The following is a 26,501-nucleotide window of genomic DNA, read 5'->3' on the forward strand; positions in this document are numbered from 1 at the left end:
TGTAGCTTGGCTAGTAATAATAATAATAATAATAATTCAAAAGTCCATTAAATACATTGAGGTCAATCACACCAACATATTTAATATACCTTAAAAAAGCGATAAAAAATGTTCTAACAAACTTAAAAGTAGCAAATCGTAACTGATATTGCGTACAGAAATCCTCAACTAACAACTTAATAGGTTCAAAGAAGATGTTAACAAGTCGAATTTTGTTAAATTTTGTCCTTACCCCTGCCATGAGGGAAACGTTCAGATGGAAGTACCCATGTCCGGAGATCCTTATAGAGGTGAGTTACTTACGACACTAAATAGTTTATTGCGTAGTTTTCTCCAAGTCTCAGATTCCGTTTTGGGTCAGGAGAACCTAGTCTCCTATCTAGGTTCGATCTTATCCAGCCAGTCTCTCGGCCCGTCAGACCACCTCAGTATAAGTCTCCTAAGAAAGTAGTTCGAGGTAAGTAATCCGTGTTGGAACAAATCACAAATTTTAAGTAATTTGTATTTTTCCTAACAGTACTTACCTAGAACTACTTTCGGGTTATGGCTCGCCCATCCTTCCCCGAGTGTCTTACGGGACTTTGATACCATATCTATCATAAACTTACTGGTGACCGAGACATGGCCACGCGCGCTCACTGACCCGGGTCGCCTCAGGGCGCGTATTCATCCGCTACAGAGGGACCCACTATAGAAAACGGAGATAGCGGAAACTATACAAAATTCTGGTTGGTTGGGAGGAGAATCCCAGATACTCCTAAGAAAGTAGTTCGAAGTAAGTACTCCGTGTTGGAACAATTATAATTTCAGTTGGATTTATGTTTGTATCTCCACATGTTTTAAAAGCTGAGATTGATTTATTGAATTGAAGTTCTCTGGCATCTTGACATCGAAGATCATTGACGCCGATATCGTTTACTATAAATAAAGATTAAAAGAATATTTATTTAAAACCAGAAAAGCAAATATGTTATAAAAGTTAAATAGCATTAAGCTGAGACCCTTCGACATTATTTATACTTTCAATCAAGAATTAGAACATTACAACATCTTCAAGTTTCAAACGAAAGAAGCACTCACTCTGCCAGCTGCTTCCCGAGCATTCGCGTGTGCCGATTCAAACTGCGCATGTCCAGGTATTCCACCCGTGGGGCCGTCTACGACTATGTGCGGAGTGGGGACCATCACTATCCCCGTTGCTTTCGTGGCCTTCGGACTTTCAAACTCCCCGTCGAACATCGCTCTCGCCTGACGAGAATTTGATGTTTTAACTGTGATATCTGAAACAAGATAAAATTACAAACTGCTGGTAATAAAACCATCACTTATTTAATCATATAAATTGAAATTTAACTTACAGTGACATCTACAAATGATAAATAAAATGACTAACTGCTGGCAATAAAAACCATCATTTTTCTAATTATACATATAAATTGAAGGTGTAAGTATCCAAAATCCAGGATTGAAATTATCCCTAGAATAATGTTTAATGACTGGTATCTATAAGAACAGCTATACAGTACATACATATTTAATATATGATAAATGTTAACCCTTTTACCACCAAAGGACGTACTGGTACGTTTCACAAAACTCATCCCTTTACCCCCATGGACGTACCGGTACGTCCTTGCAAAAAAATGCTATTTATATTTTTTTTGCATATTTTTGATAATTTTTTTGAGAAACTTCAGGCATTTTCCAAGGGAATGAGACCAACCTGACACCTCTATGACAAAAATTAAGCCTGTTAGAGCAATTTGAAAAAAATATACTGCAAAATGTGCTTGAAAAAAAATTAACCCCTGGGGGTTAAGGGTTGGAAAATTCCAAATAGCCTGGGGGTAAGAGGGTTAAAATAGCAATGGACTGACAGCTCCCAATGCAAAAACCTTTCTTGCTCATTAACCATCTTGTATGTCTTGCACAACGGCTCAAAATATGCCTTGCACACTGCACCATAAGGGACAAATTTACTTGTGCATCACACGCACGGTGATATAATGTCACCGTTTATGTAATGATACATAGCTGAACATTTGCCTGTCGTAGGAGGCAATTACTGACGACATATCTCCATCAACATAAATAACTAGAGGGGCACTCAGCCGAGAGCATGCCTTTGCCACGCAAAGCATTCTTATTTCAGTCATAACTCCGATGCTTACTTGTACTTCAACGTATTCTCTTCAAAATCTAATGACTTTGTCCTTGGGTCAAACCCCACATTATTATTATTATTAAATGCTAAGCTACTACCCTAGTTGGAAAAGTAGGATGCTATAAGCCCAGGGGCCCCAGCAGGGAAAATAGCCCAGTGAGGAAAGGAAACAAGGAAAAATGAAGTATCTTAAGAACAGGAACAACATTGAAATAAATACTTCCCATATAAACTATAAAAAGTTTAACAAAACAAGAGGAAGAGAAGTTAGACAGAATAGTGAGCCCGAGTGTACCCTCAAGCAAGGGAACTCTAACCCAAGACAGTGGAAGACCATGGTACAGAGGCTATGGCACTACCCAAGACTAGAGAAAAATGGTTTGATTTTGGAGTGTCCTTCTCCTAGAAGAGCTGCCAACCAGAGTTAAAGAGTCTCTTCTATCCTACCCAAGAGGAAAGTAGCCACTGAACAATTACAGTGCTGTAATTAACCCCTTGAGTGGAGAAGAATTGCTTGGTAATCTCAGTGTTGTCAGGTGTATGAGGACAGAGGAGAATCTGTAAAGAATAGGCCAGACTATGTCCACCATCTTTCGTTGAAATTGTTCAGTAGTTTTTCCATAATGTTGTTCACAAAAAAATAAACTAACACAATATTTGCGATGTACTTAGCATTGCGATTATCTTTAAAGTACCGCGGCGTACTTGTACTTCGATGTACTTTATCTAAAATGTTACAGATTCATCCTTGGGTCAAACCAAACTTGACTACCAAGTTTGGCCAAAATCGGTATGACAGTTTTTGTGTAAAGTTGCTTACAAACAAACAAACAGACAGGAATGACTGCATAACCTTCGCAAAATTTTGGAGAAGGCCATTCATCTGCAAGAAATTCTATTTACCAACATCTGAGTTACATCATTCAACCATAAGCATCGATAAAGCAATAATTCAATTAAAAGAAATTATATACATGTATAAAAATCGTCTTGGGTTAGAGTTCTCTTGCTTGGGGGTACACTCAAGCTCACTATTCTATCTTATTTCCCTTCCTCTTGTTTTGTTAAAGTTTTTAAAAGGAAATATTTATTCAAATGTTGTTACTCTTCTTCAAATATTTCATTTTCCTTTCCTCACTGGGTATTTCCCCTGTTGGAGCCCATGGGCTTGTAGCATCTTGCTCTTTCAACTAGGGTTGTAGCTTAGCAAGTAATAATAATAATAATAATAATTTCTTTTTGTCATCCGAGATTTACTAACTCACAGAAAAGTTTCCCATGGCATACAGTATTATTATTCAATGGCCGCCAATATACCCGTAAGGGAAGGCATCATGCAGAGCGGCCGAGACTAATAACAAACAAAATTATAAAATTAACGTGTGTCGCTACCTAGAATTATGAAAAACAGACAATTATAATACTCAACTTGGGAGTAGGGATCTCCTAAACGACTGACATCTTCATAAACATCGAAACACAAAGCTATGAAAGCAACACGTCCAAATCTCAATGGTGCTAGAAAAGGAATGAGGGAAGAAGCGTGGGTAGTGGTAGGGGTGGGGGGGGGACGGTAGTCGTAGTAGAGGGCAGTGGTTGGATATAGAACGGCACCTCGTAGTATCGGGGGATATTGGGGAAGGAGAGGACTAATTGGCAAGGGACCTCTGGTAGTGGTTCTAACACGCCCCAGTTGCTATACCGACACTCTATTGGAGTGAGCGAACTGGTTATATTTCTGACATTCCATGCAAATTTTTCTCTGGTATATTTAGCAGTATTTATACCTTGGAAATGGTGCTATAAGGAGCATTTCCCGGAGCAACACAGGTCGAACCCAGAAAAATGATATTTTGATTATAAAATAAATTTTTGAATATACTTACCCGGTGAATATATAATAGCTGACGTCTTGGACGGCTCGATAGATACCAAAAAACTCGCGAGCGATCGCCGTGAAGGTTGCGGGTGTGACCACCAGCCCCGACTATTGGCCAGATACCGCATATACTTGTCAAGTTCTCCAGTTCTTCTCAGTCCGCTGGGTCTCTATCGGGGAGGAAGGGAGGGCCTTTAGCCTAATTTATATATTCACCGGGTAAGTATATTCAAAAATTTATTTTATGATCAAAATATCATTTTTAAATATTAAACTTAGCCGGTGAATATATAATAGCTGATTCACACCCATGGTGGTGGGTAGAGACCAGTATTAATGCAATAAAGGCGTATATGCTCATGAGTTTTTGACAATTATATTATAACAAAACCCACTCAAATATAGGTACCTGGTAAGGAAGCTGACTCTGACGATTACTCTGCCTTATTAGTCCGCTTTCCTCACGAAGCCCAGCCATCCTCTCAGGATGCTGAAAGACTCCCAGGAGCTGTTATATCCAGGGCGACCACCCATACAACAGGACCTCATCAATACCCTTAATCTGGGCGCTCTTAAGAAATGACATTTGACCACCCGCCAAATCAAACAGGATGCGAAAGACTTCCCAGTCTTCCGTACAACCCAAGACAAGATTAAAAACATTTCAAGAGAAGATTAAAAAGGATATTGGGATTAAGGGAATGTAGTGGTAGAACCCTCACCCACTACTGCAATCGCTGCAATGAATGGACCCAGGGTGTAGCAGTCCTCATAAAGAGTCTGGACGTCTTTTAAGTAAAATGAAGCGAACACCGACTTGCTCCTCCAAAAGGTCGCGTCCATAATACTTTGCAGAGACCTGTTTTGTTTAAAAGCCACCGAAGTTGCTATCGCTCTCACTTGACCTTAAGTAAACAACGATCTTTCTCACTTAAATGAGAATGTGCCTCCCGGATTAAAAATCTAATAAAGTACGATAAAGCATTTTTAGACATGGCAATGAGGGCTTCTTAACGGAGCACCATAATGCCTCAGACCCACCTCGTAAAGGTTTAGTACGAGCTAAATAAAACTTAAGAGCTCTAACTGGGCACAGTACTCTTTCAACCTCGTTGCCTACGATTTCTGACAGGCAAGGTATATCAAAAGATTTAGGCCAAGGACGAGAAGGCAGTTCATTCTTGGCCAAAAAACAAAGTTGAAGCGAACATGTGGCTTTATCTGTAGAGAAGCCGATGTTTCTACTAAAGGCATGGATCTCACTGACCCTTTTAGCCGAAGCCAAGCACACCAAAAAAAGCGTCTTGAGGGTGAGATCCTTCAGGGAGGCTGAATGCAATGGCTCAAACCTGTCGGACATCAGGAACCTTAGGACCACGTCTAAGTTCCAAGCAGGAGTTGACATACGACGCTCCTTAGAGGTCTCGAAGGACTTAAGGAGATCTTGGAGATCTTTATCATTTGACAGATCCAAGCCTCAATGTCTGAACACAGAAGCCAACATGCTCCTGTAGCCCTTAATAGTGGGAGCAGAGAGGGAGCGAACATTTCTCAGATGCAGGAGAAAGTCTGCAATTTGGGCTACAGAGGTACTGGAAGAGGAAATAGAGGATGACTTGCACCAATCTCTAAAGACCTCCCACTTCGACTGGTAGACCTTGATAGTCGATGATCTCCTAGCCCTCGCGATCGCTCTGGCTGCCTCCTTCGAAAATCCTCGAGCTCTTGAGTCTTTCGATAGTCTGAAGGCAGTCAGACGAAGCGCGGGGAGGCTTTGATGAAGACTCTTTACGTGGGGCTGCCGTAAGAGATCCATCCTTAAAGGTAGACTCCTTGGAACGTCTACCAGCCATTGAAGTACCTCTGTGAACCACTCTCTCGCGGGCCAGAGGGGAGCAACCAACGTCAACTTTGTCCCTTCGTGAGAGGCGAACTTCTGCAGAACCCTGTTGATGATCTTGAACGGCGGGAATGCGTATGCGTCCAGGTGAGGCCAGTCCAGCAGAAAGGCATCTATGTGGGCCGCCTCTGGATCTGGAACTGGAGAGCAATAGGTCGGGAGCCTTTTGGTCAAAGAGGTCGCAAAGAGGTCTATGGTGGGTTGACCCCAAGTCATCCAAAGACTTGCACACGTCCTTGTGGAGGGTCCATTCTGTGGGGATCACCTGACCTCTCCGACTGAGACAGTCCGCCAAGACGTTCAATTTCCCCTGGACGAACCTTGTCAACAGTGAGATGCCTCGATCTTTTGACCAGATGAGGAGGTCCCTTGCGATGACGAACAGTGTGTGGGAGTGAGTGCCTCCTTGCTTGGAGATGTACGCCAAGGCTGTGGTGTTGTCCGCATTCACTTCTACCACTTTGTTTCGGAGAAGACTCTCGAAACTCGTCAAGGCCAAGTGAACAGCCAACAGCTCCTTGCAGTTGATGTGAAGGCTCCTCTGATCCGACGTCCAAAGACCCGAACATTCCAGACCGTCCAGAGTCGCTCCCCAACCCAAATCCGACGCGTCTGAGAATAACACGTGGTTTGGGTTCTTGACCGCCAGGGACAGACTCTCTCGAAGACTTATGTTGCTGTCCCACCAGTTCAAGCACGTCTTTACTGGCTCGGAGATCGGGATTGAAACAGCTTCCAAAGTCTTGCTCTTGTCCCAATGGGAGTCTAGATGGAACTGGAGAGGGCGAAGGTGAAGTCTCCCTAGCGAGATAAATTGTTCCAGGGATGACGGGAGTCTAGATGGAACTGGAGAGGGCGAAGGTGAAGTCTCCCTAGCGAGATAAATTGTTCCAGGGATGACAGAGTCCCTAGGAGGCTCATCCAACTTCTCACTGAGCAACGGTCTTTTCTCAGCATGAGGCGGACTTTGAGCAAGGCTTGATCTATCCTGGGGGCAGACGGAAAAGCCCGAAAAGCTAGACTGCGAATCTCCATCCCCAAATAGAGAATCGTTTGGGAGGGATTCAGTTGAGACTTCTCTAAGTTCACTAACAGTCCCAACTCCTTTGCAAGATCCAACGTCCATTGAAGGTCCTGCAGACAGCGATGACGGGACGACGCTCTGAGTAGCCAGTCGTCCAGGTACAGGGAGGCTCGAATCCCCGATAAATGAAGAAATTTTGCCACATTTCTCATGAGCCTCGTAAAAACAAGAGGAGCAGGGCTGAGGCCGAAGCACAGTGCTTGGAATTGGTACACCACATTCCTGTATACAAACCTCAGATACGGTTGAGAATCCGGGTGTATAGGAATGTGGAAGTACGCATCCTGCAGGTCGAGAGAGACCATCCAGTCTCCCTCTCTGACCGCTGCTAAATTTTGTTTTGATAACAAAAACGTTGAGCGCACTGACATCTAGCACTGGCCTCCAACCTCCTGTATGCTTTGGTACTAGGAAGAGACGGTTGTAAAATCCCGGTGATTGAAGGTCCGAGACTTTCACCACCGCTCCCTTCTCTAGCAACTGAGACACCTGCAGTTGTAACGCCTGTCTCCTTGACTCCTCTCGATACCTGGGAGAGAGGTCTAAAGGAACTGTTACCAGAGGAGGTCTCCGTACAAAAGGTATTTTGTACCCCTCCTTGAGCAACAACACAGACTCTCGGTCTGCACCCCTCTTTTCCCAGGCCTGCCAGAAGTTGTTCAGTCTGGCCCCTACCGCTGTCTGAGGACGTGGGCAGTCAGACTCTACCACGGGAGGACTTGGATCCTCTCTTCTTGCCTTTTTTACTGTCGGCACGAGCACCTCCCTTACTGGGGGGCTCTGCCACGAAAGGGCGGGATAAACCTCGTAGCTGGGGTATCGAGCTTGGGTCTTACGACATAAGACGATGAAGGAGCAGCCTTGCGCGCCGACGTAGCCATCAGGTTGTGGGTATCCTTCTGTACCAGAGAAGCCGCAATATCCTTGATCAACTGCTGAGGAAACAAGGCAGATGACAACGGGGCAAAGAGAAGCTCCGACCTTTGGCAGGGAGTTACTCCTGCCGAAAGGAACGAGCAAAGAGTCTCCCTCTTCTTAAGGACTCCTGCCGTAAAGGTAGCGGCGAGCTCATTAGAGCCATCACGGATAGCTTTGTCCATGCAGGACATAATAAGCACGGAAACATCACGGTCGGCCGAAGAGATCTTCCTACTCAAGGCTCCCAGCGACCAATCCAAGAAGTTAAAAACTTCGAAGGCCCTGTAAACCCCTTTGAGGAGATGATCAAGATCCGAAGAGGACCAGAAAACTTTAGCGCGTCTCATGGCCAGGCAACGGGGAGAGTCTACGAGGCTTGAGAAGTCTCCCTGGGCAGAGGCAGGAACTCCCAAGCCGAGAACTTCTCCCGTGTCATACCAGACGCTAGCCCTAGAAGCCAGTTTAAAAGGGGGGAAAGCAAAGGCTGTCTTCCCCAAACTCCTCCTGGTGATCAACCAATCGCCTAGCAAACGCAAAGCTCTCTTAGAAGAGCGAGAGAGCACTAGCTTAGTAAACGACGGCGTCGAAGTAGCTAGGCCTAGCGTAAACTCTGACGGAGGCGAACGAGGAGCAGCAGTTACAAAATGGTCAGGAAACAGATCCTTAAAAATCAGCATGATCTTTTTAAAGTCCATAGAGGACTGAGCAGCTTTAGGGTCCTCTCCGTCTGACAAAGTCCCCAAAGGAATATCAGTTGGAAGGGGATCAGCGACTTCCTCATCCGACGGAACCTCGTCCGACAACTGACGAGTCTCATGAAAAGGAGAGACCTGCCGAGGCGGCAACGCTTGACAGGCAATGTCAACAAGCAAAGGAGCAGCAGTAGCAGAAGAGGAAGCGACGTCACGCCGCTGCTGAAAGGACAGAAATCCTTGAGACTGACCAACAACAACAACTGAAGTTGATTGACGCTCGACGTCACGTCGGAACTGCATTGACTGCATAGACTGAGCAGGCAAAACAACCTCCGACTGCGGTGACTGACGCTCAACGTCACGTCGAGGCAACGGAGCCGGTCGGCGAACGTCAGTGCGGGGCTGCGGCGGCAGCAGCTGAACGTCAGTACGAGACTGCAGCAAGGAAGGATCCACGTCACGTGAGTGACGTGAAAGACTACTGACATCACGTTTCAAAGCACTAGAAACGTAAGCACTAACGTCAAACGGACGAGTAAATACTCGTTTGGGCGACTGACGGCCAGAGTCTCGTTCAGCGTAATGGTGACTCGAAAGCAAAGGATCATCGCGAACCTGCTCAACGTCATACTCTTCCATAAGGGAGGCAAGCTTAGACTGCATGTCCCGCAGGACAACCCACTTCGGATCAACGGGAGTCGGAATGGGCCGTGACGTCGGTAACGTCTGCGTTGGCAAAACATTGCCTCTACCGCGACCCTCGGACCCCGTGTTATGCTTGCGCTTAATAGGCGAACAGTCTTCCGACGACTGCAAAAGGTCAGAGCTGTCCCAATGGCTACAGCCAGGACGCTGGACCTGTCCTGAAGGGACGGACTTTCGCTTCAAGGGTCTAGAAACCTTGCGCCAAGGTTTCTTGTGCGATAAGTCTTCGGAGGACGAGGAGAACACAGTCTCACCCGTCTTATGGTAAGGGCGATCTTGACGAGAAACGTCCGATACCAAAGAGGGAACGTCTGTACGTTAGTTAAAGCCTCTCGTCCCCTTAAGTCCTACGACATTACTTCTCCCTGGTGCAGGGGAGCCTGAAAGAGGTCTCGGACTAGGGGAGCGACAAGCACGAACAGACGAACCCTCGGTCGCAACACTAAATACACTTTGCGCACTTATCACTTTATCACTACGATTTTCTGTTTTACCACTCTGACACTTCAACAACTTAACATCTGAAATGAGTTGGTTACGGTCCGATGCTAAGGACTCAACTTTTTCGCCTAAAGCTTGAATTGCAAGAAACATATCCCGCATGGACGGTTCATGAGTGCTAGTAGGGGGTTCAGGAACAACTACTACAGGGGAAGGATTAGGTTCAGGGGCATGGGAGGAGGAAAATTCCAAAGACCTAGAGGAGCTTCTTCTCACCCTATCTCTCTCCAGCTTACGAGTATATTTGTAATATTCAAGCCAGTCGAATTCCGACAAGACCACGCACTCATCACACCGATCTCCTAATTGGCAGGATTTACCCGGCAATTAGAACAAACGGTATATGGGTCGATAGAGGCCTTGGGAAGATGTTTGTTGCAATCCCCCGCACACTTGCGATATTTAGGTTCAGGGATAGGAGAAGGGTCAGCCATATTGAACAATCCGAGAAAATCCAAGTCAAAACCAAAGTCATCAACAATAAACACTAGCCAAAAAAAGGGTTTCAAGAGTTTAATTGAAGAAAAAACACCTGTCACAGCGAAAGCCCATAAACAACCAAAATAAAGTACTTCACCAAAAAGGTCGAAAACTCAAGGTCATCAGCGAGCGGAACCAACTTGTTGACAAGACCGACAGAGAAGAACTGGAGAACTTGACAAGTATATGCGGTATCTGGCCGATAGTCGGCGCTGGTGGTCACACCCGCAACCTTCACGGCGATCGCTCGCGAGTTTTTTGGTATCTGTCGAGCCGTCTGAGACGTCAGCTATTATATATTCACCGGCTAAGTTTAATATTTAAAAACATTTATTATTATCATTCCTTTTCTGTACTGCATTCTACTTTTTATTATTCATTTAACTATAAATTTCTTATCAAATCGATCAAAACCATAAACCCCATGCATTTCAAGTAACCCCTTTCTTTTTTGAATGAGATTTTTTTACCTCTTTATAGATGTCTCTTTCCAGCTATTCTCTCAAGGGGTCAACTACTGCACTGCAATCGTTCAGTGGCTACTTTCCTATTGGTAAGGGTAGAAGACTCTCTAGCTATGGTAAGCAGCTCTCCTAGAAGGACACTCCAAAATCAAACCATTGTTCTCCAGTCTTGGATAGTGCCATAGCCTCTGTGCCATGGTCTTCCACTGTCCTGGGGTAGAGTTCTCTTGCTTGAGGGTGCACTCAGGCACACTATTCTATCTGTTTCCTGACTGAGCTATTCTTCCCTAATGGAGTCCTTGGGCTTACAGCATCCTGCTTTTCCAACTAGGGTTGTGACTTAGCTGGTGGTAATACTACGGCTATTCAGATAAACTAGTCTTCCTCCTTTGCCCAATATTCTTGAACATTAAAAACCAGAGGAATTACAGATGAGGGAGAAATTATACATAAAACAAGCCTCTTCGGACCTTTCTAGCTATTAAAATAGCACTACCAAGGAACATGTTGAGAACTGCCTCAACAATAGCCCTACTGTCATCACTAACCTGATCTTAAACGAACTGCTCATAAGTTTCGTAACTGTTGCTTTCCCATCAACCCATGCCGACTGACTTCAGGGCCCTGACCTTATCTGCTGCGCATCAAAAGCTTCACTTGAAAAATGTTATTTTTATTAATAAAATAAATTTTTGAATATACTTACCCGATAATCATGTAGCTGTCAACTCCGTTGCCCGACAGAATTCTATGGAGGGATACGCCAGCTATCACAATACTAGAAGGGGGTGTATTTACCAGCGCCACCTGTGGCCAGGTACTCAAGTACTTCTTGTTGACACCTCCTCAATTATTCCTCGGTCCACTGGTTCTCTATGGGGAGGAAGGGAGGGTCGATTAAATCATGATTATCGGGTAAGTATATTCAAAAATTTATTTTATTAATAAAAATAACATTTTTCAATATTAAACTTACCCGATAATCATGTAGCTGATTCACACCCAGGGGGGTGGGTGAAAACCAGTGTACAAGATAAAAGGATAGCTAAGTATCCCATATTTCATATAATCAGTTATCCACAATAACAATGAAATAATAAGTACCTGGTAAGGAAGTCGACTTGAACCGTTACTCTGCCTTTAATAAGATCGTCTTCCTTACTGAGCGCAGCGTTCCTCTTGGGAGGCTGAATCAACTCAAAGGTGCTAAAGTATACAGGGCTGCAACCCATACTAAAGGACCTCATCACAACCTTTAACCTTGGCGCTTCTCAAGAAAGAATTGACCACCCGCCAAATCAACAAGGATGTGGAAGGCTTCTTAGCCGACCGTACAACCCATAAAAAGTATTCAAGAGAAAGGTTAAAAAGTTATGGGATTATGGGAATGTAGTGGCTGAGCCCTCGCCTACTACTGCATTCGTTGCTACGAATGGACCCAGGGTGTAGCAGTACTCGTAAAGAGACTGGACATCTTTGAGATAGAATGATGCGAACACTGACTTGTTTCTCCAATAGGTTGCATCCATAACACTCTGCAGAGAACGGTTCTGTTTGAAGGCCACTGAAGTAGCCACAGCTCTCACTTCATGTGTCCTTACCTTCAGCAAAGCAAGGTCTTCTTCCTTCAGATGAGAATTTGCTTCTCTAATCAGAAGCCTGATGTAGTAAGAAACTGAGTTCTTAGACATTGGTAGAGAAGGCTTCTTGATAGCACACCATAAGGCTTCTGATTGTCCTCGTAATGGTTTTGACCTTCTTAGATAGTACTAAAGAGCTCTAACTGGGCAAAGTACTCTCTCCAGTTCGTTCCCCACCATGTTGGACAGGCTTGGGATCTCGAACGACTTAGGCCAAGGACGGGAAGGAAGCTCGTTTTTAGCCAAAAAACCGAGCTGCAAGGAACATGTAGCCGTTTCAGATGTGAAACCTATGTTCCTGCTGAAGGCGTGGATCTCACTTACTCTTTTACCTGTTGCTAAGCACACGAGGAAAAAAGTTTTTAATGTGAGGTCCTTAAAAGAGGCTGATTGGAGCGGTTCAAATCCTGATGACATTAGGAACCTTAGGACCACGTCTAGATTCCAGCCTGGAGTGGACAACCGACGTTCCTTTGAGGTCTCAAAAGACCTAAGGAGGTCCTGTAGATCTTTGTTGGAGGAAAGATCCAAGCCTCTGTGGCGGAAAACCGCTGCCAACAAACTTCTGTAACCCTTGATCGTAGGAGCTGATAGGGATCTTACATTCCTTAGATGTAACAGGAAGTCAGCAATCTGGGTTACATTGGTACTGGTTGAGGAAAACTGCATTGGCCTTGCACCAGCTTCGGAAGACTTCCCATTAAGACTGATAGACTCTGAGAGTGGATGTCGTCCTTGCTCTGGCAATCGCTCTGGCTGCCTCCTTCGAAAAGCCTCTAGCTCTTGAGAGTCTTTCGATAGTCTGAAGGCAGTCAGACGAAGAGCGTGGAGGTTGGGTGTACCTTCTTCACGTGAGGTTGACGCAGAAGGTCCACTCTAGGAGGAAGAGTCCTGGGAACGTCGACCAGCCATTGCAGTACCTCAGTGAACCATTCTCTCGCGGGCCAGAGGGGAGCAACCAACGTCAGCCGTGTCCCTTTGTAAGAGGAGAACTTCTGAAGTACCCTGTTGACAATCTTGAACGGCGGGAATGCATACAGGTTGAGATGGGACCAATCCAGCAGAAAGGCATCCACGCGAACTGCTGCTGGTTCTGGAATCGGAGAACAATACAAGAGGAGCCTCTTGGTCATCAAGGTAGCGAATAGATCTATGGTTGGCTGACCCCACAGGGCCCAAAGTCTGCTGCAAACATTCTTGTGAAGGGTCCACTCTGTGGGGAAGACCTGACCCTTCCGGCTGAGGCGATCTGCCATGACATTCATATCGCCCTGAATGAGCCTCGTTACCAGCGTGAGCTTTCGATCTTTTGACCAAATGAGGAGGTCCCTTGCGATCTCGAACAACTTCCTCGAATGAGTCCCTCCCTGCTTGGAGATGTAAGCCAAGGCTGTGGTGTAGTCGGAGTTCACCTCCACCACCTTGTTAAGCTGGAGGGACTTGAAGTTTATCAAGGCCAAATGAACTGCCAACAACTCCTTGCAATAGATGTGAAGTGTCCTTTGCTCCTGATTCCATGTTCCCGAGCATTCCTGTCCGTCCAGTGTCGCACCCCAGCCCGTGTCCGATGCGTCCGAGAAGAGACGGTGGTCGGAGGTCTGAACAGCCAAAGGTAGACCTTCCTTGAGAAGAATGCTGTTCTTCCACCACGTTAGAGTAGACCTCATCTCTTCGGAAACAGGAACTGAGCCCGTCTCTAGCGTCATGTCCTTTATCCAGTGAGCAGCTAGATGATATTGAAGGGGGCGGAGGTGGAGTCTCCCTAACTCGATGAACAGGGCCAGCGATGAAAGTGTCCCTGTTAGACTCATCCACTGCCTGACTAAGCATCGGTTCCTTCTCAGCATGCTCTGGATGCATTCTAGGGCTTGGAAGATCCTTGGGGCCGACGGACAAGTCCGAAAAGCTCGACTCTGAAGATCCATACCCAAGGAGACAATGGTCTGGGATGGAACGAGCTGAGACTCCTCAAAATTGACCAGGAGGCCCAGTTCCTTGGTCAGATCCATAGTCCATTTGAAAATCTCCAGACAGCGACGACTTGAGGGAGCTCTTAAAAGCCAGTCGTCTGACGGAGCCGGACACAAGATCATGATACTGCTGCACAGTCTGTAAACTGTCAATCATGGGCAAGCGAGGAAGTACAGTGACAACCCGAATCTGTCTAGACTGTCTGGGTCGTACAGACAACTCCTTAACGGGTTGCTGAGGTTGCCGCACTGCGTCACAACAAGTCCCTTTGTTGGTTGTTGAACGTCTTCCCCGTGACACATTGACTCCGTAAACAAAAGATCCTCTAACAAGGACTAAGCTTGGACTGCATGTCATGCAACACAGCTCAAGGTCTATGGGAGCAGGTGTGGTAACAGACGGGATTAGCGGCTGAAGTGTAACCATTACCTTCCCTGTAAGCATGTTATGCTTAAATAAAAGTCCATAAGAGGTTATGCAGCTAAAGGCTCCCTCCAAATGACAGAGTCCTCAAGGGAATATCAGAAGGAGGGAGAAAAGAACTTTCTCATCTACAGGGACCTTATCCTAGAAAAGCTAAGTTCTCTGAGTGAGGGTTCACTGGTGCAAAGCAGCAGACTAGAAGGCAACGTTATGAAACTGCTTGACAGTCTAGTGAGTTGGCAACAACCCAAGATGTGTTGAGAAGCATGCGGTAAGGTATGCAGAGCATGCTGTATGCAGAGTATGCTGTATGCAGAGCATGCTGTATGTAGAGCATGTTGTATGCAGAGCATGCTGAATGCAGAGCATGCTGTATGCAGAGCATGTTGTATGCAGAGCATGCTGAATGCAGAGCATGCTGAATGCTGAGCATGTAGTAAGCAGAGCCTGCTGTAAGCAGAGCCTGCTGAAAGGAAAGCAGAGCGTGTGCATGGCGTTTAACATTTCTCAGAAATTCCATGACCAGTGCTAGAGTGCTTTATGCATGCTTGCATGGGGTTTAAACCATGGTATGCTGAACAGCAGAGTCAGAACGAGCTGGAACAACAATAGTGTGGTTTCCTCTTCAAGACTCCGATGAGGGAACACCTGAGGCTCAGTCTGCAAAGGCTGAATAAAAGACAAGCAGAAGGAAGGCGCATGGGTGGAGGAGGCTGACTCCTAGCATGAGTGGTTGAACCCAAGGGATGCGCTTGCTGAGCGGTTGGCGGAAGCGGAGTAGCAAGTTCCAGTTCCTGTGGTGTGAGCGGAGCGCGATGAGGAAGAGGCTGCGCAGAACAAGGTAAATGTCTCGCAAGCTGAGGCTCCTGAGGCGCAAGGCTAAGGTGTTGTGGTGCTTGCCTTATGGAGGGTTGAGCTCGCTGCAGCAAGAGCTGAGGAAACTGACTCATGGACGGGAGAGGTTGTTGTACCTCAACCGAGTGTTGCATCACTGGTGGAGCAGTAAGGGGAGGAGGAGGAAGAGTGTAACTCTCCTGATCCCAAAGCAAGGGTTGCCTTAAAGAAGGCTGAGGCTGAACAACACTGTGAACAGCAAACTCCGAAAGTGGTTCAACATCGTACGCCTGGCAGATGGTGCTGCGACCAGGCGGAGCAGGTGCAGGCTGGGTGAGCACAGGCGGAGCAGGAGCAGGCTGGGCGAGCACAGGCGGAGCGAGAACAGGTGGAGGGAGTGCAGGCGGTGCAACACTCTCAGCCCGACACTCACTCATCAAGTCCGAAAGCTGTGCTTGCATGGACTGTAGTAGAGTCCACAACATCGTACGCCTGGCAGATGGTACTGTGATCAGGCGGAGCGAGTGTAGGAGAAGGGAGTGTAGGCGGAGGCGGAGGAGCAACACTCTCAGCCCGACACTCACTCATCAAGTCCGAAAGCTGTGCTTGCATGGACTGTAGTAGAGTTCACAACATCGTACGCCTGGCAGATGGTGCTGCGACCAGGCGGAGCAGGTGCAGGCTGGGCGAGCACAGGTGGAGCAGGTGCAGGCTGGGCGAGCACAGGCGTAGCGAGAACAGGTGGAGGGAGTGTAGGCGGAGGAGGAGGTGCAACACTCTCAGCCCGACACTCACGCATCAAGACCGAAAGTTGTGACTGTATGGACTGCAGTAGTGCATTCGGGTTGTGAACTTTAACTTCGTACGTCTGGCATAGGTCTGGACTTAACGTTTAAGAAGTCTTGAGACCTGAGACCAGCGTTACTCTGCCTTTATTTTCTCACCTAATCTCTTCTGCAGACGAGCAAAATAAGGGCTCAATCGTCTGCGGGTGGGAGTGACGGTCTCGGTAAGACACGCCCACGACCACCGAGAATACTTCTGTGCGCCGATCAAGGCCTGCTGAACCCTTATGCCCTTCGACATTGCTTCTCCCCTGGGCTTGGGAGCTTGCAAGAGGTCCCGGACTGGGAGGACGACTGGCGCGCACAAAAGTACCCTCACGCACTAATCACTTATCACTTTGATTTCTGTTTGCACTTATTTCACTGAACTCGAAACTTTAAGTGGTTTGTACCTGAAATACGCAATTCTATCCTTTCTCAAAGTTAGAAATTGCGAAAACAGAATTACAATGTAACAGAAAAATCTAATGAAAGATAATTCAGTGGTTGGAAAGAGACTAAACACTTGATTACTCTAGAAACGTTTAGTTTCTTCCCCTAAAGAGACTAGGGAGAAGAGCAAAAAACGATAACGACGTTACTCGTACGCCTGGCAGGCTTGAATGAAACGTTTATCCTCTTTCTCCCTCCGTCTCTATCTCTCTCTCTCTCTCTCTCTCTCTCTTGACTTAGATCCTGAGAGAAGAGCCCAATCATATATATCGTTAAAACATATTATTGTTAAAGGAAAAAAACTGAAAAGTTACTTTATTAGGATCAAAACCATTAAGTTAAGAAAGAATGAACAAAACGCTAGACACGGTTACTCTTACTGCAACGTGAAACCGTGAACATTCTTTCTCTATCGTAACGATAGAGTGCAAGTTGAACGTTCTGAACGTCAACAACTGCAGAGACAAAACAAAACGTTAGTTCAGCTTTGAAAACAGTACGAGACTGTCAAAGAAAATCTTTCAAACTCTGTGGCGGAAATAGCATAATATGTTAACAGGTAAAACCGAAATGACGGGCTCAAAGTTTATTAACTTCGGTAAAAGACCGCCTACTATTAGGAAGGTCGAATATAAACAAATATAAAAATTAATTTTAATGAGTTTATAATAAAAGGAAGTTAATCGAAGAGGCCTATAAGAGGCGGAGAGATATAAAATAAATCTATAACTTTTGTTAAGCAAAATTAAGAAAGAGAGTCTATACTCTCTTAGACACCAACACTTCCGTCTAAGGGAAGGGTCGGCCATTGAAAAGTGAACGAGAGTTCATACTCTCTCGTCACCATAATTAATCAAATTAATTCCAAAAGCTAACTAAGCTAATATAGAAGTTTCCAGTAAAGCGACAGCCGAAATCAAAGAGAAATACTTCACCAAAGTCGTGAAAATACTCCAAGAACATAAGCGTATCCCAGAACGTCTTGCCGGAAGCACGACAGAGGAATAATTGAGGAGGTGTCAACAAGAAGTACTTGAGTACCTGGCCACAGGTGGCGCTGGTAAATACACCCCCTTCTAGTATTGTGATAGCTGGCGTATCCCTCCATAGAATTCTGTCAGGCAACGGAGTTGACAGCTACATGATTATCGGGTAAGTTTAATATTGAAAATGGGGAACTAAACTATATAATCTTCGTAGTGACAAATAGATTCAAGTCCTGGACGACTTAAAGGGAGATATTTCTTCATCACACTGTTAAAAAGAAAGAAAAAAAAAATATTTGTAAAGGTATGATGGTATGAAAACTGTACTGTATATACGCAGCAAACACAATTTGCCTTATATCTATAGTGTACTTTTCTGTACTAAACCATTGAGTAGTAACCTCTACGTGGAGTCAGACATACAGATTTTTTTCACAGCTCCCTTGAATTCTAGGCAATTTAAGCCTAGATCTTCATTTCAACATATTTCACAAGGACCTAATGAGTCTTTCCATTTGTTGTCCCCCCTACCAAACTCTTTCCAGTCTAATTCTTCTTTCCTTCTTTTGTCATATGTCTGATTCAAGCTCTTGCCTTATAACAAATCAAAAGATAATGGTCATGTGTGGGGGAAAAATGCAGACAAGGGGAAGTGTGGTGAAGCACAACTGAAAATAATATGGACGACATATATATTCCAAAAATTGAGGTGATTAGGAAATTGGATAAGTCAATGAAGTGGTTCAAATGGAATTAAGCGGTGAATAACTCATATAATGGCTCAGAAAGCAAGGTAGAGAAGGGACATGTTATTGAAGAGAACTGTACCATAACTCGTTCATTTGAATCACATATAATTTATCAAAATACCGTTTGAAAAGACATAAGGATGAAATACCTTTTCCACGTACAGTACTAGAAGATTTTATATGAAGGAGTTAACGTACTTCAAATGCTGTACCTTTTCCTTGGAGCTTCTCTTCAGATAAACCTTTCTGTGATCCGCCTCATACACTTCCCCCTTGTTGATGCACCCGCCTCCAGTCTGACCAGTGGCGACGAAGCGCGACGTCCCCAGAGACTGGCGTATAGCGTCGTACATTTTCGATGTCGTGGCAAAAGCTCCTGAAATTGTCATGGAGAATATCAGCACATAATACAGTACAGTAATCAATAAAATCTAATGTATTAAATACAGTAATATATCTAAACATGTACTAGAGCAATGTATAAGCATAATGAATATCAACATCTTCAAGGTTTTAAATGAATTTGTCTAACCCAGATTAAAAATGACAAATTTATAAAGTAATTTGTATTTTCCTAATTATACAAACCTGAGTTCTTTACTCACAGGAGAAGGATAACATCGAAGCTGGGATACGGCAGTTAAAACTTTTAACCCTTTTATCCCCAAAGGACGTACTGGTACGTTTCAATTAACTCATCCCTTTACCGCCATGGACGTACCGGTACGCTCTTGCAAAAAACTGCTATATTTTTTTTTATTTTGCATATTTTTGATAATTTTTCGAGAAACTTCAGGCATTTTCCCAGAGAATGAGACCAACGTGACCTCTCTATGATGAAAATTAAGGCTGTTAGAGCAATTTATAAAAAATATACTGCAAAATGTGCTTGAAAAAAAAAATAACCCCGGGGGGTTAAGGGTTAGAAAGTTCCACATAGCCTGGGGGGTAAAAGGGTTAACGAGGTATAAACACCCGGAAGGTAGTTACCCTGAAAGGTTGTCTCCCCTTTAGCAAACTGTAACCTCAATTAGCTGCGGAAGGTAGTTACCCTGAAAGGTTGTCTCCCCTTTGGCAAACTGTAACCTCAATTAGCTGCGGAAGGTAGTTACCCTGAAAGGTTGTCTCCCCTTTGGCAAACTGTAACCTCAATTAGCTGCGGAAGGTAGTTACCCTGAAAGGTTGTCTCCCCTTTGGCAAACTGTAACCTCAATTAGCTGCGGAAGGTAGTTACCCTGAAAGGTTGTCTCCCCTTTGGCAAACTGTAACCTCAATTAGCTGCGGAAGGTAGTTACCCTGAAAGGTTGTCTCCCCTTTGGCAAACTGTAACCTCAATTAGCTGCGGAAGGTAGTTACCCTGAAAGGTTGTCTCCCCTTTAGCAAACTGTAACCTCAATTAGATTGCAGCCAGCAGAAGAGGCGGGGGCTTTCCCACCACTACCCAGTATCGACCGCCTACTGCTAACATCTATTTGTACGTTTTTAACTGCCAAGTTCATTATTAAAAAACGAAGGTTAGTGACTGCGTTGGAAAAACTACAGGTTTCCACCAGTCCTCTTTATCAAAATCATTCAAATCTCCTTAAAATACATCATTTAATAGTCTCTTGTTTTCTCCATGTCATTGTACTATTGTATAGTTTTACCATAAATTGTCATCGACGCAGAGGTACATGTATATAGAAGGTCCAAACTTACAAATATTTGGTGAAACAAACAAACACAAATCTAACTGAAAATAAGAAAGATAAGATAGAGAAATACCGTAATAAAAAATATTATATCCTTTAATAGGATAAAAAAGAAAAAACATTTATAATAACCTGATATCTATTTCATATGAAACCTACTTACACTGCCGTATTCTAAGTTAGACATAATACATACAGGTGGCCGCTATCGTACATACACCCCAGGCCAAAATGTAATGAAAATAGACTCAATAACAGCTTCTTGGTACCAATTAAGCTCAAGGGGTGTATGTACAATAGCAGCCTCCTGTATTATTATGCCTTAGTTGGAATACGGCAGTGTAAAGGGGGTGGCATGGGACGTTAACTCCCCCCGCCACCACCCAGTTAGCTAAGTAGGTAAGGACACGGCTTGTAGGTTAGATTAGGGGGGAAAGTTTAAGTAAGTTGATGTCCATTTTTAACGAACGCGTGAGGAACTGGCCGCTGATGTACAAAGGCTCCAAGTTCAAGTTTAGGACCTTCTGTATATTGCAATCTCGCTTCCTAACCCGGTCTAATCCACAATATCTTTGCTTGTTTAGGTATCGCGCTTCTGTATCCCACTTACCTAACCTAATCTAGGACGGACGTACTTTCTAAAAGTGATTTGCGTTATCTCTGCAACACGTAAAAAGTATTGTTTTCACAAATGAAAAACTTACAGGACCAGAATTTCATGTTACTACCAATAAAAGCTAGTTATAAATACTAAGGTACAGCTTAATTCCTAGGTCCTAGTTAATATTAATTTTCAATAGCAAATATCTAAATTACGAAATAGCTTAGGGTAGCCTACGCTAGTCTTGGCCTTCACCTAATTATAGCTATTAAATCAAATTATACTGTATATCTACAGGTATTTGCTTCGTAAAACATGTATAATATATATTCATTACTTATAAATATCTATATTTAATTTAAAAGTCTCAGTTCAATTTAAAAACACGTTATGTACTGTATGTAGGAAGCGCCTCCAATAACATGCGAGAAATCGTGTTTCAATATCGGTTAATATCTCAATATATAATTAAGCTTTCAAGCTTTTAATTAATATAATGACACCTATAACATTGAATAAAGCTTTAGCTTCATTTATTTTAATTTGACATACTTACAGAACGAAGTTAAATGAAGATAAACATGATAGAGTTCCTAACAGATCTGCCACAATGCCACTGTGTATTACCACTCGACTATCGTACATGAGTATTAAAATTGTCGTTTTTTAACCAAAATCATCGTACACACTTCCAACATAATTATTAAGGAATTATATGATTGAATTATTCCAAACTATTTTAGTATAAATGTTTAATTAAACACATACACACATATGTATAAACCTAATGTATGTATCATAGACCAAACCGGACCTAAAAGAATCGCACATGTATGATAATTATCGTACAACTGACACCTCTGCGGTCTTGTTTACAAGACATCTTCTTCTACTTCTTGGGGCGAGAATTGAGAATCCGGGTCTATGGAATTTTCAAAATTATCCTCAATTTTACCTAAAAAAGCAATAATCGTACACAGTAACTCTGTGTGGAAACGTATTTAGCAAAGTTATAAGATTATCCATAACATTTTGTACGATCTGTGTTAAAAATCTATCAGATTATTGGTTAAAACTGGTTCCAAATTTATCATAAAAAGTAATAATCGTACCCAGTAACACTATGTGGAGACGTATTTATCCCTGATATATGATTATCCATACAATTTTTTACGATTTGTGTTAAAATCTATCAGATTATTGTCTAAAATTGCTACTAATAGTACGGTCCATCAAGCATTTGACTATTTATAAGATTGCTTGTTTGATAGAAAATGCTGTGTAAAAGAAATTGGAAACTCTCATTCATTATATGAATAATTGAACAGAGGGGTACCCCAGGGGAGTTTACTAGGCCCGGTTTTATTGTGTATCTATGTTATTAGTCTATCAGAAGTACTAGAGGAGCATGCAGTGAAGTTTAAACTATTTGCAGACCATATACAATTTTGATGAAAAGGTGGACAAGCTGACAAAGGTTATAGAATTAAATAAGTTAACATTTCAAACACTGATGGACCCAAACATGAGAAAATGACATATGCTGACAAAGGAAAAAAATTTATTAGTATTAAATTTGTAGATTATATACAATTTTACTGAAAAAGTGGACAAGCTGATAAAGATTATGGAATTGATTAAGTTAACACGCCAAACACTGATGGACCCCAAAGTATAGAAAATTATATATACTGATAAAGTCAAGGGAAAAAATCTACTCGCAATTAGATAAACTAGAATCACTAACAGGAAATATGATGTTGAACATGCACTGAAGATTAAACCAGTTCTCAATACGAGGTCAACATCAAATGGAATTGCTGGTGAAAAGATCAGCAAGGAAGAAGTAAACAAAGTCCAAACTATGGTGGCCAACACAGAGATGATAAAAATGGGAAAATTAAACCCTAAAATAATGATTATGCAATGTATACAATGATGAAGATGAAGTGGTAAATTCTTTTATTTTAAAGTGATTGTTACCTGGGCCAGATTTTAATTATAGAAGAGAATATAAGTCTGGTATTCAAGAAAAGTGTTGCAGGTGCCACATAATCACCTATCCCTCACAAAGGTAAGGACATTTTAGAAAAAAAAAAAGATTGCAAGTTCAAGACTAATGACAAATAGAATATATTGACTGCACTAAGTTGAACAAACCTGGTGATTATATACTGAATTCAAGAAATTGCAAAGCTTATGATTTGGAATTCAAGAAATTGGTATAAAATACGGACCTTGGGACACTATGAAAATATTTAATCTGTTATAAAAACAATTCATATTGAATGATAAATGATAAATATCTCGTTCAAGAAGAAACTGAGGACTTTCTTGTTCTCTTAAGTGTTACAATAATGTGGGTTTGACAATAAACGCAAGTTTTGTAGTGTGATATGCAAAGTACCTAAGATTGTATACAATAAACTGATTTTATAGGTCCTATAGAGAGTAGAGTTCCTCTACACGATGGGAACAGAAAATCAGTCAGAGTGAATTAAGTAAACTTTCTTATTACAAGAATTGACTACTGCAACTCCATTTACTAAAAGCTATACAAAGTGCAACTTGGGAAATTAAAAAACATAATAAACAGGGGAGTATGACTGATAAAAGGTGCCCCACCCCGAGAAGGATCACCCCTAGTGACCCCTATACTAATTGATTTACACTAGCTGCTTTTTAAAGCCAGAATGGAGTTTAAAATATGTACGATAACTCATCAAGTTATAAGAACCGGACGTCCAAAATATCTAAGAGAATTGGTACATATTGTAAAGCCTATAAATCGTGTTGACACGAGAATAGTTACAGATGGTTTCAAATCATTAGAACTTAGATATATGTCTACTTTAGGCTCTAGATCCTTTTAAATATACGGCCACGAGATTATATAATAAGCTTCCACTAGACATTCGAAAGACGGAAGACATTAAGGCTTTCAAGAGGAAACTGAAGAAGTCTTTCTTGTTCTCGAAGTCTTTCGATAGTGTGGATTTGGCAATAAACGAGCTATGGGAGATGAAATACATACGATAAATGATACTGTGTGATCAATGTTGTTACAGTTATGTATCATTGTAATAATGTACTGTAATTTCAAGTGTTACATGAACTGCGCAACATTGCATCATATTGCATGAATAAAACGTTATGCTTTGTGTATAAGTGAAATGATTTATTTTGATATTAGGATTCAAGCATTTATTAGTTACCTCAAAGATAGGATGTAGTTCTTTATAGTTAGTGTACTGGAGTAGGATTTAAGTCATTTGAGAGCGATACTCTTTTGTTATTTAGCAATGTTTTGGTTTTGTCAGATTGTTTATAACGCTCTACAGTCCACACACACACTTGGGAGTTGCGTGTCGTAGAGCAATGTTGTCACAAGCTTTATTTAAGTTGTATTTTTAGAATACAACTTGGTCAAAAACTATTAAAACCTTCTAATTGACTGAACTGTCCCTGTTATAGACTTTAACTCTGATTTCTCTTTCTCTTTCTCTCTCTCTCTCTCTCTCTCTCTCTCTCTCTCTCTCTCTCTCTCTCTCTCTCTCTCTCTCTCTCATGTTGGAGCCCTTGTAGGGCTTATAGCATCCTGCTTTTTCAACTAGAATTGTTTTTTAGCTACTACTACTACTACTACTACTACTACTACTACTACTACTACTAATAATAATAGACGTTGAGCTTAAATATCCTTGATCAAAAACTTACATTAAAACTGAAAAAGTAAAACGTAAAGCAAATTCAAAGATTGTTATAAAAAAATTCAAAATGCAATATATACTCTTGAACATATCTGTTTAATGCAATTAATCAGCTGGTGGTATGTGGCATACAATTATGGGCAATGACGTACCCATATACCCATACGTTTGTGAGGAGGGTCGCGAAGACAGGACAAACAGCTGTATAACCCCTTTTTTTAACACCGTGACCTTTGACCTCTCTTGATAGCACTATACTTTCAACTACTAAGTGAATTATAAAGCGTACAATGAGACTGAAAGGATAGAAGAAATAATTGAAGAGAAGAAGAAGACGATGAAAAGAACTGCATAGATAATGTTTGTGACTTAAGCAAAGAAGGTAATAAGGAAGTTTCGTTTTCACGGAGTTAGCAAAGGTAAGAGAACGAGATGAAAGAGGGGGTGTGGTGTAAATTCCTAGCAGAGAGAGAGAGAGAGAGAGAGAGAGAGAGAGAGAGAGAGAGAGAGAGAGAGAGAGAGAGAGAGAGAGACCATTATACTCTCAATTACTACTAAGCCACATGTAATATAACGCATTCACTCATTCACAAAGAATTACTTTTATATATAAATGCAATTATTGCCATTCTGTCTGTCTGTCTGTGAGAAACTTTACTCCAAAACTACTGTACCGATTTGGACCAAACTTGCTAGTCACGATTCACCCAAGGATGAACCTGTAACATTTGCAGATAAGGTACATCAAAGTATATAGAAGAAGAAGTACTTTGAATGCTCGTATGTTAATCTTTTTTTTTTAGCATTTCGCAAAAACTACTTGACCAATTTCAACCAAATTTGGTGGACGTGTGGAGTATGAATAAAGGACAAATCAATTAAATTTTGAAGAAAATACATCGAAATACAATGACGTAGTGGAGTCAAGATCAAAATAAAGACGGATTGAAGTGGAGAGGGTATGCTCTCTACTGAGTGGCCCCTCTAGTTATATCTGAAATGTCTACTGACGTAATCAGGCAGAATAATACAAGAATATCTGTCTTGAATTATATGTTGGTCTCTAATTATTATCATCACACATTATTATCTTTATTATTTTCACTTGCTAAGCTACAACCCTAGATGGAAAAACAGGATGCTATAAGCTCAAGGGCTCCGACAGGGAAAATAGCCCAGTGAGGAAAGGAAACAAAGGAAAAATAAAATATATTAAGAACAGTAAAAACATTAAAATAAATATTTCCTATATAAACTATACAAACTTTAACAAAACAAGAGTCCCTTCTACCCTTACCAAGAAGAAAGTAGACACTGAACAATTAGAGTGCAGTAGTTAACCTCTTGGGTGAAGAAGAATTGTTTGGTAATCTAAGCCTTGTCAGGTGTATGAGGACAGAGGAGAATCTGTAGAGAATAGGCCAGACTATTCGGTGTATACGTAGGCAAAGGGGAAAATGAGCCGTAGCCAGAGAGAGAGGGATCCAATGTAGTACTGTCTGGCCAGTCAAAGGACCCCATAACTCTCTAGCGGTAGTATCTCAAACGGGTGGTTGGTGCCCTGGCCAACCTACTACATATAAAGGACTGAAATATTTTTACAAAATACATACGAATAATGTCACATAATTCCCGCCTGAGATTTCGCAATGACAGATCAATCAATTCAATTCTATAAGTCAGACAAGAAATAGATCTTTGGGATAGAAGAGAATGTACAAAAATATCGTATCGAGTTGTGGTAAGATAAATTTCTCAAATAAAACATGTTTTGAACGTGTTATCAGACAGCTTGAAGGTTTAAAGGCCTCTCATGAATGACAGAGGCG

The 26,501-nt window shown here is 42.5% G+C and overlaps 1 long non-coding RNA gene across 3 annotated transcripts in view; it reads right to left on the reverse strand.

The window, feature by feature from the left end:
- The window catches only part of LOC137637447 (uncharacterized), a 106,483-nt gene that overhangs the window by 20,845 nt on the left and 59,137 nt on the right, over positions 1-26,501 (reverse strand). For 2 of the 3 annotated variants that reach the window (XR_011043635.1, XR_011043634.1), the window contains 2 exons: positions 18,883-19,046; positions 1,081-1,280 (listed from right to left, as the gene is read on the reverse strand). This is a non-coding gene — a long non-coding RNA (uncharacterized lncRNA). Of the gene's footprint in view, positions 1-1,080; positions 1,281-18,882; positions 19,047-21,518; positions 21,565-26,501 lie in introns of those variants that run through there. The other variant, XR_011043636.1, reaches the window with a different exon arrangement.

The sequence above is a fragment of the Palaemon carinicauda genome, unplaced genomic scaffold (assembly GCF_036898095.1).
Source record: "Palaemon carinicauda isolate YSFRI2023 unplaced genomic scaffold, ASM3689809v2 scaffold75, whole genome shotgun sequence".
NCBI lineage: Eukaryota > Metazoa > Arthropoda > Malacostraca > Decapoda > Palaemonidae > Palaemon > Palaemon carinicauda.